This window comes from Centropristis striata, chromosome 11 (assembly GCF_030273125.1).
Source record: "Centropristis striata isolate RG_2023a ecotype Rhode Island chromosome 11, C.striata_1.0, whole genome shotgun sequence".
NCBI classification, from domain to species: domain Eukaryota; kingdom Metazoa; phylum Chordata; class Actinopteri; order Perciformes; family Serranidae; genus Centropristis; species Centropristis striata.
The window spans coordinates 23,956,309-23,972,516 of record NC_081527.1 but is presented as its reverse complement, the minus strand read 5'-3'; the positions used below and the strand labels follow the sequence as shown (position 1 = coordinate 23,972,516).

Genomic DNA, 16,208 nt, shown 5'->3' with positions numbered 1-16,208 from the left:
TGATGTATTCCTGACTAAATGGTCCTCAATTATTTCACATTTTATTAACTGATATGACTTTTGATCTGATTGATGTGTTCTATATGTGTGTGTTTTGCTTTTGTTTGATTTATTTATTATTCTTTAACTATTTTATTTTTTCCTCCCTCGCCATTCAAATATGAATAATGAATGTTTGTACACTGTATATTAATTTTCTCGCTTAACGAGCACCACTGCCCACTTTCAAATTCGGACTCTGTCTGGATATTGTTGGGATGCCAAACTTCATGGACTACCTCGACCCCATGTACACCTGTGCTGTTTCCTTGAATTTGTGAATGTATGACTGCACCTGGAAAAAAGGAAATAAAAAGAAGTTAAAAAAAAATAAAGTGGAATAATTGATAAAGTTCATCCAATTGTTTTTAAGACAAAACTTCAGAGTGGCACCACAGGGAAAGTCAGAAGGCTGCCTCCTCTGAGGGACATGAAAAATTATACCAATTTTTAATAAAAACAGCATTGGAAGTTAAATATTTCAGTCTGGTGGAACGACCACCTGTCAGACTGACTTAGCCATCCGTAGAGCCACGGCGCCATCATCATGCTGAGAACTGAGTGACTTTCTATCCGTGATGCTGAATCACAGCTTGAACCAGAGCTCTTCCTCTCCTCATGATGTCACAGTCTGAACCACCGCCTGCCTCCTAAAGCCGGCAGGGGGAGGAGGAGGAGGAGGAGGAGGAGAGGGGAGTCAGTCTCTGTTCAGGGCTCCCCGCTGCAGAGCTGCACACTCTATCCTGCTGAGCGATTTTGCTTCAGACAGTTAGAGGAGCAGAAGAAGAAGCAGAAGCAGGAAGAGGACAAACTCGTGGAAAAATAACAAGAAAAAAGAGATTCTCAGGAATGGCACCGGTGCACGGGACCTGCAGCAGGAACACGGAGAGGTCAGAGCGTGAAATGAAGTCCAAGAGGAGGAGGAGGAGGAGGTGCAAAGGCAAAGGTTAGTGCAGCAGGTGTGTTCAGGGAAGCTTACATGAAATAACACTGATATTCATATTAAAGAGGTGGGTGTAATATCCTTAAAACGATCCTTTACAGTCTGTTTTGAGACTTTTTTTTTTACATTATGGCATGCGTTTTAATTATAGTGTAATATTGTGGTGTAGGTTTACAGCTTTGCGGTGATATTTGATGTGATATGCATATAATAACATCACTTTCAATTTGATAAGCTGATGCTTTTTTCAAAGAAACGTACAATAAATGCAAGAGGTCCATGTTCAAAAATCACTTAAATCACCTTGTAGCATTTCTTTATAGCAACTTCAGTGTATTTATATCTCTGTCTTTTATCAATCATTTCATGAAGTATTACATGAATATTTATCATGCATGAATTCATGATTATTCATGTGTCCTTACCATAAATTTTACCCAAAATTTCATGGCTATCCATCCTGTAGTTGTTAAATAAATATTAAGATATTTAAATATGGATCAGGAGGTATGCTGCTAACATGGCTAAAACTGGGAGACAACTCAGCAAGAAAACAATTTGCAACCAAGAACTACAAAATAACAGATCTACAATATTAACTGAGGACTTCATATATAGAAAGTTTTGCAGAAAGTGGATGTGCAGCTCATTTTCTGCAAGATATTAATGATAAAAAAAAGAAAAGTCAGCCCGATATGCAGGTGACACAAGTCAAAGTATGGTCAGTGTTTGTTTGTATTTGCTGATATTTCACAGTTTGTTCAACAAGACCAACATGTGTAAATGAGAAGCTCAACTGGTGGAAGAAAGATTTATAACCCTGAAATAACTCTTATTATGTTCACTTTCTGTTTCCTGTGTATCATGTTTGTGAGGAAATGAAACGTCTCTGTTAATCATAATTACAGTCGTCTGGGCAACAGGTCAGCCTTTCAGGATTAATCTGGCATTGTTCTCCACATGCTAATCCTCCGTAAACGCTGCAGATTACTGCGTGATGGCTTTTGTATTAAATCCAATGGTTATTCAAAGTGCGCTAAGCCCATTCCACTTCCACTAATGACCCATTGCTCTTTTTTCCAGTGCGGCAGTGAAAGTGTGTCCTCTTTGGAAAAATCAGATGTCGCTTCTCAAATCCCACTATTTTAGGGCCAGAAAGCACTTAGCTAATGCCTCCACAGTATCCCACAATGAGCTGTGTTTTAATGCCAGCTGTCTTAACAGAAGGTGGCATGTTTTTCTCAAAAGGCAGACGTCTCTGTTTACAATAGAGATCTCCAAACGCTCAGCGGGAGAGAAACTTGTTTTGTGTGACTGTTGCACTCCCTCGTCGTCCAACAGAAATGATAAAAAATGTTTGAAGTTCAGTAAAACTGTCTGTATGTGTATAGCTTCTAGGGCGTGTGAGAGCCACACATATTTGATGATAAATATAAAACATGTCATAAAAACACGAATTAGACAAATTCATTGTCTCACATACACATCAATCTAAAACTCACAAATGTCGGGGTCCAGTCTGAGAAATTGAGAAGGGTTTACATGTTTCTTTCTGTTTGAGTGTCCTCCTTCAACCAAAAAGCTGAAAACTTCTAAGTCCGTGCTCCAAATGTAAAATATTCAGTGAACTTGTTTGAGTTTATAACTATAAGTACTTTTATTTCATAAACCTCCGTCGCTGCGTATTTCTTTAATATGTCTATATTGCCCCTATTGTCATTTGTAACGGTGCACTTTGCTAATAAAGCTGAGTTTAGAGGGTGAAAAAATCCTCTTTTTGGCCGTATTGCGCCCTTCGGTGTCGTAAACTCTGGAGGCGAGTCTTCTGAATCGGGTATATATTATATATATATTATATATATTAGGGCGTGGTATTTAAATGACGCTTGTTTCGAGCCGCCACATTTATCAACATCCGATCATTCTTACGCTGTGGTTGGCGAGATACGATCGTTTGATAAATCACATGTGAACCCTGTCGTAAGACAAAATATACACTCAGATATGCGCTCGTTTCTACGCTCGCTTGATAAATGAGGGCCATTGTTTCAGCATAAAAGTGCAAATAACAAAACTGCTGCAAGGTCAGCAGCACCATCCTAAGTCATCTAAATCCTCATCTATCTGACCTCAGTTTTATTTCTTACCTTGTCAGAACTTTGACAGCAGATTTCTTGTAGATATTTCTGTTATCTACTGTAATCTAATGAATTCACTATAGGTGAGAAGGGTTGTTCATAATTCTGTCAACTTTTAACTTAAGATTTTTGGAGGCCATGTTCACCGTGTTATGCAACTTGTTTCTCCTCTTACAGTTCAGATTACTGTTCCAAATATATTATGTTTTCCAAGAAGCTCTTATACATAGGTTCCAGATAATTTTGGCTCACTCCAAAATTGTTGAGCTTTGCGTAACAATTAAAGATTTATTTTCAAATGTGGTCAGTAATTCCTTTAAAGGTAGGACTGTTGTCAATGTATGTCCCAAGGTATTTCAATTCATCAAAAGATAATTATACAACTGTTTGAATGTGTATTATAGGTAGACTAAGCTAAGGTCATTTTTTTTATAACCTCATGTTAGTACGGCTAAATATTTAAAACAGGTGATGTTCTGTTGTGGTTTTATTGCGCATGATTAAAAAAGGTGTTGGACAGCTTGGTGCCAATAGGAGGCAGGAATACCATTTTGGAGAAATACATATGCTGAGATGATAAGGAGGTGATTAGCTCACCAAGATCCCAAAAATTGTCATTTTATGTTTGTTTTCAAAATGTGACATGGTGGTGTAAGCTTTTGTATCTTTGTCCCGAGTCAGGCTAGCTGTTTCCCCCTGCTTCCAGTCTTTATGCTAAGCTAAGCTAACCACGTCTTACCACATCTTAGAGAAGATCATTTTTAATGAATACTTTTGAAAACGTGAACTTGGCCAAAGCTGAAGCAACAAAACAATCCTGAACATGTGAAGCAAAACAGGGTTAAATTTGATTGAAAGCTGAAAGTTTTCTAGTTGTTTATGTTAAATAAAACCTTTTTCAACAACCTTTCCATGTGAAGCACTGAAATAAAGTCCTGCTGATTATGCTTCTTACTGGGGAAACATGCAAACAAACAAACAAAACAAACAGGCAAACAAAATTAAAATCCAGAAAACTAAGCCTTTTTCTCTGTTAGGGCTGACTGGACAGAGTCTACTGAGTACATAATGAAATGATTTTGTTAATAAAGATTTCTCTCTGTATGCAGATGAGAGAAGGAAGTTGTTGCCAGCTAAAAACAAATCGCCGCTTGGCTGTAAAATCCCCTTCTGCTGCCCTTTCAGTCTAAATTTAACAAACTGTCATTTGTTGGCTGTAAAATCCAGTCGCAGAAAACATTTGATTGTCCAGATTTCAGCGCGGATTATGATTCTCCAACATGGAACAAACAGCTGCTGCCTGTGACGGGCCTGACGAGGCGGCGTGGACATATCTGTATATTGGATGCATTTTGGATAAGTGAGCTCCATCGTGCAGTCAAACTTAGTGAGGCATGTCAGTGTGCAATTTCACTGATGGATTCTGCAATCTCCACACTTCTCTGGGGCTCCAGCTTCATGGAAACATTAGCAATATGGTTTGTGTGCCCATTTAACTTAATTGCAGTGATGCTCGGCGGGTAAAGTGTGACACTAACTCTCCAAGGGTTAGAGGTCCCATTTCCTCTGCAGCTCGGTGTGAAGGAGCTGCTGCTGACAGGGTTTGAGTTTTGATCCCCACTGGGGCTGAAATGCACTATAAAAAAGTTACAATAAAGGAGAAATCTGTACTTTTTCTGCATCTATTTGAATCATGCAAAAACCTTTTCCTAATTGTATCGTTCTCTGAGGACATCTGGTGGATGGAGGGCGAATGGCAGGTCCAGAGAGGACACAAATAGGGGGCACAGACAGCAGCAAGTGTGACGGCCACACACTAATTCATATGATGAAACTTTGTAAATGAGAAACAAACATCTAACAACAGTTATGACCTCGAGGGAGAATATTCTTCTGAGGCCTCAACATTAGCATTGCTCTGCCAGGTTAAAGGTTGTGAGAGAACCGATGCGTTGTATGATTGTAAGCCAATATGAGTGAGACACCAAATGTAATATGCACATTTGAAAGAGGTCTTCTTTGGGTGCCATTACAGAGATTACATTGACAGAAATTATAAGACTTCAATCGGTGTGAGCAGGGTTCGAACCTGCGCGGGGAAACCCCATTGGATGTCATCCATTTACATTATGTTATCATCTATGTCCTCGATAATCACATGCGGCTGTGAGGTTACAACAAAAAGCCTTGCGCATTTGACTTCACTTCAGTCTTTCTTGTTATTGTCAACTATTTATGTTTGAGAAGCCTTAACCACGCAAACAATCACAGCTACAAAACAGGAACCAACCAGGGAAGAGGGGAGGTAAAGTTCCATTAGATTATTGAAGATTTTTGCCTCAATTCTGAAGTTCTTCTTCAGTTGTGGCTGACTGCTGGGGAGTCCTAGGTATTTAAATAAGCTCTGGAGGATGGGGTTGTTTGGACAGCATTGCATTGGAGTAAGCAGCCTTATGGTAGAAAAGCAAAGTCCTACATCTTTTTCTCACCCCTCTGACCTTGAAACATCCTCTAATCTTTTTTGTGTGTTAATGAAATGATAGGTTTAGACTACTACTACTCTCCAAACACCATATTTACATGTGCAACGTTATGAGATTTTAATCACTGTGAGCAGGGTTTGAACCTGAGCAGGGAGAAACCTTTGGCTTCCGAGTCCAACACCTTATCCACTTAATCATACTTTTTGTTGCCATTCTGACAGTAATAAAACATTTCTTTTTTGTCTTTCTTGTTACTATCGATTATTTATGTTTGATGAGCAGGTTTAAGGACTGTAGTACTTGAGTCTGATGTCTGTCCTCAGACACTTCTTTTAAGTCTTAAACTTGTGTTGGTTTCAGGCTTGGCTATTGGTCAAGTTATTCCTGGCTCTTGATTGGTGTTCAGTTGTACAGAACGTTGCCTGATTGGTTTGGATGTGTTAAGATAAGTTTGGTGTTAGACGATAGATGAGTGTTGTTAATAGATAGATAAACACATATATTGTATTTATATACATCTTGTGATGTTTCTCCTCTAAGTCATTACATAATGATTGCAGCCTTTAGCCAGGAGGTCATGTTATCAGATGGTTACCAGCGATCACTGGGTGTTTCGACCCTTGACCATAACACCATCCTGCTGGCGGGTGAGCAGTGGTAGCCAGACTACTCACTTCCTCCTGGCTGCCAGCTTGCTTCCTCCCTCCTGCTCCATATCCAACAGGAGGCTCTCTCTGCCTCCTCCCTCTACCTTATTACTGCTTTCTCCCATCAGTGGAGAACAGGACTGCGTCTGGACGCAAGGTTGTGTGGACGACATCCGGGAACTGGAGCCTTCTCTTCAAGTCTACCCTTAGCTCCCATGCTTGGGCCTATCGAAGGAGGCTTGTCCTGATTTAAATTGGCCATGCTGAGCTTTCCTCCCTCCCTGATGAATGAGATAGCAGGCAATGACTTGCCAGTGAGTTGGCGTTTTAGGGTTCTTGCCTGCTCTAGGATGTCGGCGAGCACAGCTAACACTTTGTTGTGGTGCCACCTGTGTCTGCCTTGGGAAAGAGCGATATTGCACCCTGACAAGATGTGTGCCATGGTCCCGTTTTACCCACAGAGCTTGCACTTCAGGTCATCTCTCATACCCCATCTGTACAGGTTCACAGGGGTTGGTAGGGAGTCATAGACGGCCCGCAGCAAGAAGGAGATCCGGAATCGCTTCAGCCTCCATAGGTCTGCCCATGTCAGCTTTATTCGGGAGGTACCACCTTGTCCAGGTTCCGTTGGGTCCCAAGTTCCACTGCTCTTGCCCTTCTCCGCTCTTCCCTTAAGTTCCTTATTTCTGCCTGCCATGGTTTTCCTCTCCCTTTGATTGGCTTTTCCCCACTTTTGGGAGTGGGTTGTTCCCAGACCTTGCCAGCCTGTGCAGGGTGCTCCAATGATGTCTTTGAGCTTGAGATTTCCTTCCGCTTGGGCCAGTGCTGTGGATGCCTCCGACTTCCGTCCTGATCTGGTTTTTACTACCGCTTCCCAGACCATGTTGTCTCTTGATTCCCTTAAGGACATGGCTACCCTGCACTTTGCCATCCTGAACTCCTCAACGAGGGAGGACAGAGGTAGTTGTAATTGCCCAGATCTGATGTATAGCTCGACTGATGTTAAACTGTGCTTGTTGATTTTCCGCTCTACTCCTTCCACTGTTGTTAATGGGACTTCATACACAGTCATCAGCCACATCAGACTCGGGAGCAGGCCTTGTTGGTTTAGCCATGCCTTAAACTTTCTGGGGAGTCTAGGTTTATTAGTGTTCTTCAGCCATCCCTCCGTTTGCTCCTCAGTGCTGCAAACGTTGTTTCTGTTTTCCAGTGACTCGTCATACCACTTTGGAATGGATGGAAAGACCTCACCTTGTATGAGCAGATTCTACTTGTCTGTGATGTTACCTTTCTTCTCTGGCCCTGAACGGAGGCGGTCGCAGTTTTCGCTCCTCTACCTCCCCTATCTTCCCTGCTTTGCTCCTCTTGTCTGTCTTGTCTACTGTTTTGTACTTTGAGAGACTCTCTCTGCACTGTTCTGCAAAACTAAAAACCATGGATTTGATCAACTGGTCTCACAGCCCAATTGACAACATCTTCTCGACGAGAAGCCTGGGTTCGGGGGAGCCCACCTGTCCTGCCAGGACGTTCACAGTTGGCTACACGATGGACGCGTGGGAGAGGTGGTGGGTCGTGTGCCTGGTGGCTCTTTCCGTGGAGGACTTTGAAGATCTTTACTTATTCGGAACCATGATTACAGGTCTTTTGCTGATTGGATTAGGCATTGCCCTGGCTTATCGAGATATACAAAAAAACGGTGATAGCTGTCCAAAGGCCCATAAGGCTGCCCGACATGGGCAGAGCTGTTGGCACTCACGCAGACTGTGGTTGTGGTCACATATGGATAAAAAGTTGGAGAAATTGACGGCCTTGCAAAGAAAATTGGATCGATCCGGAGACCAGTATGGACAAGAAAGGTTGCCATGTAAATCGCATGTAGCCACTCGCCTAAGCCCCAAATTCCAATCTTATCCGGCCCCCCCTCAACTGCTCTGGCCTCAAGGCCGTTACTGGAAAAACAAATTCCCCTGGAAGTTCACTGCAGCAAAACACTCTCAACCTCTTCCACCCTTCCTCCACCTCCTACAGACACCTGTTGACTGTCTGCTTCTGCCTGGTGCCTGACCAAGGCTGTCTCCATGGCAACTGCTCGCTTTGACATTCCGGCGAGCTGAGACACTAACTGATTGGGTTGCCGGGCGAGGCGACTCTCCAGGCTTACGCACATGAACTCCTACACATAAACAGATTTGCAGACAGCATCCCCTTCGCTTCGTACCCCCAGTGTGACAAGTGGGTCTGTGACCAGCGGTTTAAAGGCTGCAGGACTGGATGGCTGCTTGCCTATGCTGACTCTCCCCTCCCCTGTGGCATTTCATAAGTCTGTTAATGTTGTGAAGTGTATTGAGTATGTGCTTATGTTGCCAAGGTTTTTCTTTTATTTTTTTCCTCCCCTCTCCTCGCGTTATGCTGTATTCCTTTTCTTTCATCCCTGCCTCCCCGTCCTGTCCACCCCTTTGTCATATTATATGTATGTATGTATATGTTTGGACGGGTTGATGGCTAATTTCGTTGTCCTAGTACTTGTTATTCTGTGCAATGACAACAAAGGCAATTCTGATTCTGATAATCATGCTCCTTGACTTTCTTGACTTGAATGTCATCCTAGCCCAGGTTGCCACTTCATGTCCATGATGAACAGGATGGGGGAGACTGTACATCTGGTGACAATCCCTTTCTCAAGGTGCTGCCACTGTGTGATGTAGTCTTTGGTCTTGACACAGAGCTTGATATATCCCAAGTAAGTTCTGACCATTTCCTTGATGTGGTCTGGGATGTAATAGTGCTTCAAAACTGTTCTGATTAGATCATGAGGTACAGATCCGAAGGCATTGGCCAGGTCCAGCCAGACTACTTTCAGGTTGCCTTTCTTCGCCCTCGCCTCGTGTATCATCTGGTTCAGGACACCTGTATCTTTCAGGCATCCTGTGAAGCCTGGGAACCCTCCCTTTTGGATAGAGGTGTTCAAATATTTGCTTTCTATCATGTATGTAGTCATCCTTTTTGGCAGCACGAGAAGAAAATTTGACATTCAACGCTAAGTAGAAAGTCCTTCTGCCCTGTGCCAGTGTCATGGTATGGTGCCTTTCTTTCAGATCCTCTTTCTAATATAAGAAAGGCACTGTTAACAAATGATGGTCTTGAAGGAGACTCGAATTCTGGACTCAATCTTGACTCAGACTCAACTCTTGGACTCTAATAATGCTCCTGGCTGTGATTGGTTATTTGCATGTGCAGTAGATTATTGCAAATGCAGTTAGGACCACCAGGAGGATTCAGAAGAACCTGCTTTTTGTCAAAATATACTGACTTTATACTTGAGTCCAATACTCACTGAATTTTTTGTTGTAAGTTAAAACTACAAGACAACAATGTAACCACATACCAAGACACCACTGGTTTTATAAAAGCTGCTATTTGAAATCAATATAAATATAAATGCAGAATGATCCTGACAGACATGATTATCTCTAAGAAAACGTTTATTTATTTATTTCTATCCAGTGTTTTAGGAAAATTACAGTAAATTCTATTTAATGGTTGGCTCATTACATTTGTTTCGTCCTGAGCTATTACACACACAAAAACACACACACACTGATTCGTTACGCTGTGAAAGTCAGTGGGTGGATTCTCAAACAAGCTTTTAATATAATGAGAATGCATTTACTCAACTTGTCCTTCTCAGCTCAGAGGGTAAAAAATAATTTTGAGAGTGAAAACAATGGCTGGAGCGAACGGAAGACAAAAAGACACACTTATCAATTTAACCTGCCTTTAGGTGGACATTTTCTAAATACAAATTAACTGCTAAAACCAAGGTGTTTACCCTGTATCTTCTCCTCCTTCTATACTCCTTGAGTATAAATACATTTTTTATTTACATTTCAAATGGTTCTTCTTGTTTGGGTGTGTCAGATTTGAGTTATTTGTAGGTGCCAACATAGATAATTTATGGCAAGCTTGTACTTTAACAAGCCTACTCTTGCTGTGAGCAACAGTTTGTACCTACGCGGGATTTCAATCCAACGCCTTAACGATTGGGCCATTACAGCTTTGTAGATGCTGAGTTAGCAAATAGATGGATCCACAGTCCCAAGGCAACCCTATTACAATGACCCTCATGTCTCTGGCAGAGACTCAAATCTCAAAGTCAGGCTCATTCACTGCGTTTACATGCACAGTTTAATTGAGCTATGTTTTAAAATTCGATTTTGGCGTCTAATCGGACTTCTGTCCTTGTCCCAGTTTACATGCAACTTCGAATATCGAAAATCGAATAACTGACAGGAACGTGTCTACCTCTTCAACACTGGGTGGCGATATGCGTCGTTTCAGCTGGTTATTATGGCGCCCTTTCCGGTTGACCTCAGTTCAACACTTTGTGCCGTTGCTACTGAACGGCTAATGTGACCAGCAAATGTGACTGGCTACTGCAACCGGCTAATGCGACCGGCTAATGCTACCGGCTAATGTTACCGGCTACTGCGACCGGTTACTGCGACCGGCTTTCTTGAATGTTTTTGTTCCAGGGTCATACGCCAGCACGGGGGGCTGGGGGGGGTGGAGCATGCAGAGCATGCGCACATGCGTTGTCTTGTCATACATGCCGGCGAAAATCCTATTCCAATTGCATTATCTGGGTGTCCTTATCGGAGTTGGAGAACTCCAACATTAGTAGGACTAACACGTTTACATGTACTTCAGTTGTTCAGTTGTAGTCGGATTAAGGCAATACTTTGTTTTTTTCAAGTGTCATGTAAACGTACTAAATGTCTTTAGAATTTTTAAGGCCTTTAGACTTTAATAGCAGTGAGCAGGGGAGACTCCATTGGATTTCAAGTCCACTGCCTTAACCACTCGGCCATCACAGCTGTTTCCCTTGACACTCTAACAGCAATCAGAGATGTGACGAAGCCTTAGGCCTTTGACTTTGTTAACTGTTTATATTTGAGCGGCCTTAACCCCTCAAACGAACACAACTGCAAAACAGGAACTTACCAGCGAACAAGGCAAGTAGAGTTTCTTTAGATTATAAACTGTCTTTCATAACTCTTTACCAGGAACATTTTTGCCTTAAATCTAGGTCAGTGGTTTTGTAGCCTAAATTCACAGAAAACTGCGGTACCTTCAGCCGCGAAATGCTCATTTTAACAAACGATCATATGTGTCATGAATATAACTCCATTTTATTGATGAGTGTTTGGTTTAGAAGCCTGCTCTCTAAATACAGTATATATTGTTATTAGATTTAAATCGATGTGAGCACGGTTTAATCTTCGCGGGGAGACCCCACTGGATTTCAAGTTAAACACATTAATTACTTGGCCATCGCAGCTGTGTAGATGAAAAGTTAGTGAGATAGATGGGTCAAGAGAAATCACTCATGATTTCAAGACCTGCACAGAACTCAAAACAGTGATTTTTTTCCCCCATTAGATTCACATGGCCTACAAAGTCTAGACTAGATATCATGACATGATGGGTACCACTGGATGAAAGTTTCATGTTCTCTATAGCATCATGACTGACTCTGCAAAGGGGTTAAACGGATTTGATAGGTTATAGTATATTCAGGTAATATTCCCTGATCCCACTGACAAACCTTTTTGTTTTATAAGAGCTCTGCTAAAGCAACATGTTGCATGTTAATTCCAGCTTGTTTTAGGAATTATTGTGTAGTTAACTAATTAGTTAGTTAACTAATTAACTAACTAACTAAATTGTAATTTAAATCTGCTCATGTTGTGATGCTAGACTAACAGTTCTTTTACCAATAACTTCTGACTCCTGTTCTTATTCAACTGTTAATTAGAGGGATCGTTGTCTCTTTCTGTCATTTTAATTGCCAGGCTGGTTGTCCAGAATTTTGTGCAAAACATTTCTACGACCACCAAAGACGATTCAAAGACATAAATATCTGACTTCAACCAGTCAAGCTTTGTTGTAGGTTCGTTTATTGGAGTTTTACCCAGAACTTGATTTCCTGATCAAAATTAAAAAGACAAGAAACAACAGATACAATCCACAGTTAGGAAAGAATGAAACCCAATCTTTCAAAGTGATGAAGTGACAGTGGAGCAGCAGGCGAGGGCATTAAAAGTTGAAACGAGGCCATCGTCAGCAGCCAACAGCCTGCCTGTCATTGTTATTATCTCTCATTGTGATTTCATTGCCCGTTGCCATATGTTTCAGGCAATAATTTAAGCACTCATTTCCAAATAATGATCATCAGTCTGTTGGTCTGAAAGCAGTCATTTAGCTTTGTTGCTCGAGTGTCATTTGATTGAGCTGCTGCACTGAAATGCATTTAGATTCAGGAAATCTTTGTCCCACTGTGCATAAAAGGCATTTATATCTGGATCGAGAGTTAATTCGCAAACACTCAAGTGTAGCAATTAAATTAGACAATAGATGGATAAAATGTGATGCTAATCGTGCAAACATGTAAATGTGGTTGAATGCAATGATTTACCCATTGGAAATATCTTAAAGTTCAGAGAACTTATTAGGAGGAATTATTCTCCTTAGTTTCAGCGTTCATTGTTATTATGCTTCTGCAGTTTTCCAAGACCTTTTATGCCGGAAACCACTGAAGAGACCCTAACTTCACTAAATCTAGACTCTGGGGCATGTCTTATTGTTAAATATACACACTTTACCTCTTTGTTTTTATTCCCTGCAGCCAAGTTATTGTAGCCATAAATAAACAAATTAAATAACAAAATTGTATGTTTGAGATGCCGCATCACAAGATAAAAGCTGACAGATAGAAAAGAAAATAATTAAGACAAAAATACTAACATTAACAGGGAGAAAGGCTGCTTTGTACTTTACTGTGAAAATGTAAAAAGGTTAAATAATGTTGTGATGTTTTATCAGATGTCTGCTGGGTAAGTTAATTTACAACTGTTTGCAAATATGTCATATTGGGATAATATGTCAGAGTTTTTTTTCCAACTGTTTTTGCTCTCTAGTGGCCATAAAATCTATTAATGCAGCTTTAAGTTACTTAGTGTTCTGCTAAACTTTCTAAAGAATCTGGTGGCTAAGAAGAAGCCAAACCTTGAAGCATTATTTTACCCCTTATCAACAATATACTATGACATGGTTGGTACAGATGTGTTCTTCAGATCTTCTTGTTCCATTTGTCATCTTTTTGTTGTGCAGCCTTAAATTTGAGTTATCTACGGCCTCTGAAAGAAAAAAAAGAAAACAGCAAAAAGTGCCAACAGCTTTAAAGTTATGTGAAAATTCCTGTTAGGACGATAAAGTTTTTTCTGACATTAGAGGCATAATGCTTTAAATCGAGATAATATGTCAGTGTTTAAGAGATCTGTTGCTCTCTAGTGGCCAAAATATCTATTAATGCAGCTTTATGTTGAAGTGAACCCCTTAGCGTTCTGCCAACTTTTCTAGAGAATTTGGTGGCTAAAAAATAGCCGAACTTTGGAGCATTGTTGCTATTATTATATCATGACATGGTTGGTACTGATGGATTCTTTAGATCTTCTGGTTTCATTTGTCATCTTTTTGTTGTGTAGCATTAAATGTGAGTCCACTACAGCCTCTGAAAGAAAAACAAAATGTCACAAAGTACCAACAGGTTGTAAGTTACACAAAAACTAAAGTTAAACCCCATGACTTTGAACGTTTTCTGACTTTGGCAGCATCTAGTGCATGTTTTTCTGACATGGAAGGCAAGTAAGCAACAACCAAACGTCTTCAATTTTCACCAGGATTACACAATTTTTTTTAACAATAAAAACTTTTGTCAATTTAAAGGCTTTAACGTTATTTTTAGGACTGAGATTGGATGTGAACATTTGCATTTTGCATGTGAATTGTGCTGCAGAATTGTCCAATATAAACATAATTGCATAGAAAGAATAGGCAAGAAGTTTTCTTTATTCGCTTTATTATTTTCCTGTGCAAATGTGGTTGTAAGGGCATCTTTTTATATGTACACTACTGGTCAAAAGTTTTAGAACACACAGTTTAATGATGCAGTTTAATTTCTCAGTCTACTCTGAAATGAATGCACATTTAAAATTCTTTATTGAGCATGATAGTGTTTTGAAAATAAAAAAAAGATTCAAAATCACATTTTATGTTGGACTAAAGGACTAAAAAAAGACACAAAATGACCAAAAAAAAGACACCAAAAGACACAAAATGACTAACAAAGACATGAAAAGAATTCAAAAATGGACAAAATAGCCCAAGACTCCATAGAGTTAAGTTGTTAACCCATTTCTTGTTCCCTGAAAAAGGCCTTCTTGTATAATTCTGAAATGTACATTATTTTTCAGTTTTGGTTAACCTTACCTTTTTTTATTTACCTCTGGCAGTTCACCACTTACCTTTGTACCCTTTCAAGCTGTTCATTTGACTTGAACTGCTTGAATTTCAATAAAAAATTGAAAAATTGGGGTGTTCTAAAACTTTTGACCGGTAGTGTGTATGTCTGAATTATGTGAGCCTTATTATATTATTATATCTACTTAACTCTGTTGTCAGCGGTTTGTTTTCTAAGCCCGCCCACACAGCTCCAAATGTTGCCTCAGAGCAGATTTTCTTAATGAAGACAGATAAAAACGGATGAGAGGGATGGTTTTACTTTTTTACACTTAGCTAGGAAGCAATATTCTGCAATCTTTTAGATCCTTTGTGAGCTGAAAACTCAGCATTGATTAAACTTTTTCACATCTCTTATATTGACCACAAATTTAATAACAGGATTCTCTTTAAGGAGAATAATTTGAAAGCTCTGTGTCTTTTTGTAATCACATTTTGTCTGAGAGCCAGGAATCAAAACAAGTCTCAAGCTGTGTTCATTGAAACAAAAGATTTTGAAAACTTCTGGGATTCAGTCTCCAGGGTTTCATTAACTTTGACACAGGCAGAGGATGGTTAATCTTGGATCTCAATCGTGGGCCGAAAAATGCTTTTTTCGGGTTTGCTTGTGATTCATTTTCTGTAACATCATAATTATTATTCTTTATTTGGTGATAATTCCTAGACAAGGAGACAGTTTCAGTACTTAAACTACTTGCACCGGAGTGTGTTCAACCTCAACCTTAGAGGCATAATCTACACATAAAGGTAAATTCAGAAGACACAACAGTTGAATCTTTTTACATGTTAGCAGTTGACCCACTGGGAGCAGGGTTTGAACAGGGTTTGAGCAGTCTTAACCACTCAAACCATCACAGCTACCAATCAGGAACTTACCAGGGAACAAAGCAGGCAGAGTTTCTTTAGATTTTTGAAGATGTTCTGGTCTCAAAACTGAAAGTCTTCTTCACTTGTATCTGACTGGTGTTTAGGAACTTGAATGAGGGTTAAATTTATTAAGTCCAACTGTCTGTCATGAGTCAAGGTGTGAATGGGTCCCCAGAGGGCTGCCATGAAAACATCCAAGATACATTGGATTATTCCAAATCCAAGAAATGTGGTTTGTCATATTGTTACAAGAGTGAACAATTGCTGTGAGCAGGGTTTGAACCTGCGCGGGGAGACCCCATTGGATTTCGAGTCCAACCCCTTAACCTCTCGGCCATCACAGCTTTTTTTGTTGATAATCTCAAATTAAATATCTGACCGAACTTGTTAGAGCAGTCTTAACCACTCAAACCATCACAGCTATCAATCAGGAACTTACCAGGGAACAAGGCTTGCAGAGCTGCTTGAAGATGTTCTGGCCTCAAAACTGAAAGTCTTCTTCACTTGTATCTGACTGGTGTTTAGGAACTTGAATGAGCTCTGCAGGATCGTTCGCAACTTGACGATCTTTGAGGTTAAAGTAGATTGTTAGTCCACCTGAATCATCCTCTGATCGTTGACCCCTTCAGGGTAGAATTTGGGTCATTAAGTCCAAACGTCTGTCATGAATCAAGGTGTGAATGGGTCCTCAGAGGGCTGACATGACAACATCCAAGTTACGTTTGTTTTGAAT

General features: G+C 40.4%; 1 non-coding gene across 1 annotated transcript; it reads right to left on the bottom strand.

Moving 5' to 3' along the window:
• Positions 1-15,737: 15,737 nt before the first annotated feature.
• trnas-cga (transfer RNA serine (anticodon CGA)) lies at positions 15,738-15,819 on the bottom strand. Its single transcript has one exon. It is a non-coding gene; the product is annotated as a tRNA-Ser (tRNA).
• Between the last annotated feature and the right edge of the window lie 389 nt (positions 15,820-16,208).